A 4,868-nucleotide genomic window follows, 5' to 3' on the forward strand; every position below is an offset into this window, starting at 1 on the left:
TGTAGCATACACTTATTGATAATAGCCTAGTTCACTCCGAAATGTGGTCTTAAGGAGTGAGGCCTAGTTTCTGATAACGGTACCAGGCAGCTTTTGCTCTCCTCCGGGCTAGAGCTAATTATATCTACAGTTGCACATTCCTTTCTCTTTGGCCCAAGAACTTACAGCAAGACTGCAAAATAGCTTTTAGGTGAAAAGCTGGAATATGGCAGAAAGAACAGCAAAATGGCCTCAAACAAGTCAGTCCCCAACATCTCCCCCTTTCTCTTCTAATAAAAGAAGGAAAGTCGTGAGTGGGTGGAAGAACCGTGTCTTAGGCTACAAGGTTTGACCAGGTCGGACACGGCCAAAGCCGCATTTAAAAGATGGCTACAGGCGCTGTGGGTGTGCACAGAGATTTGAATTATGCGTTGTAGCCTTTTAGGGCCGTGTCCTAACTAGGACCTTGCTAATCCCGTCGTAGGTGTCTCCACAGCCGAGAGCACAAGTGCCGGAGCGAGCTCCGCTTGTTAGCTATGCGCTCTATCTCCTGGAAACTTAGTGGCTGGAAAGGCGGCTTGGTGACTAAAGCCAAGTTTTCACAGGAGTCACGCGGGGTTAGACGCTGGTAGTTAACTTGAATAGAGGTTTTTGCCTGTTCATCTACCTGGTTCTTAATAAAGGCAGTGATTTTGCGGAAAATCCATGGGCCAAGAGAAAAGAGCAGCATGAGGCTAATAAGAGGGCCCACAACGGTGGACAAGATTGTGTGGAACCAAGGAGAAGAGAAAAACCAATCCTGGTACCAGCCTTGTTCTTCATCGAAATGTTTTTGAAAATCTTTTATACCATCACCAATATGTTGAACGCTGTCTCTAACTAATCCAGTTTTGTCTTTAAAAATACAACATTGTTCCTTAAGGGCTACACAGACTCCCCCCTCTTTCATAAGGGCAAAATCTAAAGCACGACGATTTTGGAGAACAACATCAGCAAGGGAACTAACAGTATCTGTGAGAAATTGCAGACTAGTTTTGATTTCATTAATGTCTTGTTCCACTGCTTGAGTCAGAGTGCGGAAATTGGATTGAGAGGATACAAGAGAGTAGATACCAGTGCTAGCGCCAGTAGCAGCGCCAACAGCAAGGAGAACTGCAAGTGTAACGGAGGTGAAGGGCTCACGACGGTGTCTAGTGAGGGATTGAGAAGAATGTGGATAAGGTGAAGTGCCTGTAGAGGGAAAAGTATATTCTGAATGAATGGTGATTTTTGGAATGAGAATAACGAGAATACAGTAATCATGTGAAAGGAGAAAAGAGGAACGAATGATGAAAGGAGTAAGGCCAGAAGCACAGGCAAAATAAGTACCATTGGGGGCTAACAGATAAATTTTTGAAGAGGAAGAATTGGAGAGGTCAATAGTGTTGTTGCACACATTAAGTAGTTGGCTGGGGAGCAGGGAGTTGTTAGGCTTGAGGCAGAGGCCAGAGCCTACGACTTGTCCGACTGTAATGCCATGTTGAGGTTGTGTGTTCCAACGGAGGTCGGAGGGGTTGGAGGTAGCGGAAAGGTTGCCAAACACTGCAACACCTTCATAGAAAGGAGGTTGAGGAGAAAAACAAAGCTAACATCGTTCATAGGCAGGATCCTGAATGTAAAGTTTGAGTCCCCATTGTACAGCTTGAGTCCAGTGATGCTGACGTCCAGCAGCAGTAAAATTGATGAGGATGGGGTTACACCAACCACGGGTAGCAGAGGATGCATCACAGTTCAGAAAAGGAGGAGTCGGGGGGCGTGAAACGGTGATGAAGTCCCAGGAGGAAGAGGGTTTCCAATAAGCAGTTCCGGTGGTTTCACAGCCTTAGGAGGCGCAAAAGTGTTGGTTATGAGCGCTACACTTATAGTCGCTGGAACGGGGCCGGTGGTGACCAGGGCAGACGTAGAAGGTGGTGAAGGGGTGGCGTAGTACATCACGGCGAATAACAGAGTTGCAGCCACCGCTAGCAGGGGAGTAATAGTCATCGGGGTCAACAGCACGAGGTTGAGGCAGGCGGAAATTGGAGGTGCCCCAGTATAGGCTTGCACCCATGGCTAGGGCACAAAGGTCGACTTGCAAGACCGGCCAAGGGATGGAGGTAGAGAGGATGGAGGTTGTTGGTGGCATCGGTGGGCATCCAAGGCAGCTAGGCAGAGTGTCTAATTCAGCATTGTCAAAGGTGGAGTCAGTTAGAAACAGGTTTGCAGGAATGGCGTCTAGCAGGAGGTTTATAAGAAAACAGCTTGGCAGGAGGCAAAATGGTTACTTCATATAAAAATTAAGAATTTACTTAGTTTTTTGGCTTGGGTATACAGGCAGAAAACATTAGCAATTTACATTACACTAGTTATTTTTGAATACCACGGGAATGTTATTTGACCTCTGTTAGACTTTGGCATAAAAGAAAATTTATAATTAACAATTGCTAATTAAAAAAAAATTTTTTTTAAACTGAATATAAAGGATTTTTCTTAAACTTCTAGTTATTATGTTAAAGCTGGATGCTATTTTTTAGCCATAAATACATATTCTATAGGCTTGAACTTACACATAGCAGGAAAGCCAGGTGACTGCAAAGTTCAGAAATTCTCCAGGGAAAAGTTATCCCCGATGGCCATTGAGAAATCTGGGGTTTGCCATTCTTCACACCCTCCGCCATGTTCTTAGAAGGACAAAGCTAGCTTAATACATAATTTTTAACACATGATTTTTAGTTGTAAGATGCCAGTCTGTGAACTGACCAGACTGAACCAGGTTGAAAAAATTAATTGAAATTTAAAAAATGGATAAGGCTTTAAAAATTGTATTATTATAAAATGTAGAGATAACAAATAAACAGACAAAACAAAACAACACTAAACACAACATTTTACACTTGTGGCCACTTTCATTCATCACAACAGACACATAAACAGACAAAAGGATTGATTTAAGACTTATTTATAAAAAATTGACAAGCGCTTTTAAATATTTAGCTAACATGTTTGTGAGAAGAAGAGAAAAAAATTTTGTAGAAAAACTTTTTTAGTGTTGAGAAATACTTAATGTAGATGGAGTGGAACTTTGCTGAAAATAAATTTTAAGGTTTAGATTTAACACAAAACATTTTTAAAACAACTTTAATTTGAAGTTTAAAACATTAAGTAAAATGGTTAATGAGCACTGTAGAAGGAGTCTCTACTTGGAAGTATGAAATGATTTGCTGTAAATGAATAGGTTTTCTTTAAATTGGTTTTGCAGTAGAACAGTAAGACAGCTGCAATAAAGTGTTAAAATTTTTATGATTAAACACAATAGCATGAACTATGATTATTAAAGGTATAAAAACTGATTTTTTAAAAAACAAACAACTGTTTTTATTATGAAGACTTTAAGTGAATAATTTGTAAAAAATATTATATACCAAATTAACTAAATGCTTAGATTATTATAAAATATAGTTAAAGACATCTGATGCATTTACACACCTAGAACTTAAGACTAAAATTATATTTAATACTAGTTAATTTGCTTATAAAGTTTAGTTACTTTTATATATTACTTATAAAATTATATATAATATATTTTTCATTTATATTATTTTTTCACTGCGACACAAATATACAGATTTGTATAATGTGCTGATATTTTGAATGCACTTAAAATAATAGTTTTTTCAATGCAGAAATAAAGAACAACCATTGCTGTAGCACAAAGTTAAAACTAAGGGTACTATAAAGCACACCTAGGTGTTCACTGTGCATTAAATTAACTATATTGTTTAAAAAGGCTAACCACATTATTTTTCACATAATTTTGTAAATACTTTTAAAAATTAAAATAAAACTTTTAATAGAAATATAAGACTTAAATTTAACACTTTTGTGTTCGTTTGGATTTTAAAACACAAAGAAGTTTTTCTTTTACCAACATTTTGTTATCTGTAAAGTGACAGAATTATGACCTTGCTCTAAAATTTTCTGAGAGGCATGAAAAAAAAAGTTTATTGCCCTTATCTTCCTGTTGCTTTTTAATGTTTTAATAATTACTTTACACCACTTAATGCACTAAACCTAGTAACACATATTTGACGAAGTGTAGGGCTGACAAGGTGAAGCAGAGTTTTTCACTGATAACTCGGGGAGGGGCCAGCACAGTTAACAGCAGGAAGGCTAGAGGCAAATTATTTACAGTCAGCAGGGTGTAATGATATAGAGAAGAAAAAAAAAGCAATCTTTTAAGATTAATTACTAATTTATTGGAATTAGAGGGAATGGCAACCGAAGAGGGGAGTCTGGGTTGCAAAAGCACCATGGGGATCATGGTTTTATTAATTGATTTGAGAATATGCAAGAGATGCCACTTTTCAGATTTCTTTTGAATAACAAAGATTGGGTATTTCAAGGTGAAATGGAAGGCTTAAAGTGGGAGTGGCAGGGCCTGAGCTGGCTGTTTCCCAAGGCTGGCAGGAAAGAGGCTGAAGGAGGCTGAGGGCTGGTTTGAGCAAAATTGTCCTGAGTAAAAGGTACATTAGGCTCAGAAGTTTTAACAGCAAAGTGTAGATATCGCAAGGTTTTATGGCTTAGCAGATGATACTTTGTAATTATCCTACTCACTGTGCCCTTAGAATTTTTTGTAGGCACTGCAGCAGTTTCTGTTTTATGGCACTCAGCCTGACTTTTATTAGTTTGTTTCTTTGAATTCTCAAGAGGGGGGGCTTGGCCGTGGAATTCAGTGGGCAAAGGACAGACAGCTATAGATTTAGGAGGGCGGGGGAAAGCCTGAAGGGCAGAAACCTGTGAATTAAGAGAAGCAGCCTGTTTTTGAAGGCTTAAGATTTGTTTAAGATTTTTAATGTGGCCAAGTAGCTTCA

The 4,868-nt window shown here is 38.9% G+C and overlaps 1 non-coding gene across 1 annotated transcript; it reads right to left on the reverse strand.

The window, feature by feature from the left end:
* Positions 1–3,629: 3,629 nt before the first annotated feature.
* On the reverse strand, positions 3,630–3,759 carry LOC126007733 (small nucleolar RNA SNORA22). Its single transcript, XR_007495223.1, has one exon. It is a non-coding gene; the product is annotated as a small nucleolar RNA SNORA22 (small nucleolar RNA).
* Between the last annotated feature and the right edge of the window lie 1,109 nt (positions 3,760–4,868).

The sequence above is a fragment of the Suncus etruscus genome, chromosome 4 (genome assembly GCF_024139225.1).
Source record: "Suncus etruscus isolate mSunEtr1 chromosome 4, mSunEtr1.pri.cur, whole genome shotgun sequence".
Classification (NCBI taxonomy): Eukaryota; Metazoa; Chordata; class Mammalia; order Eulipotyphla; family Soricidae; genus Suncus; species Suncus etruscus.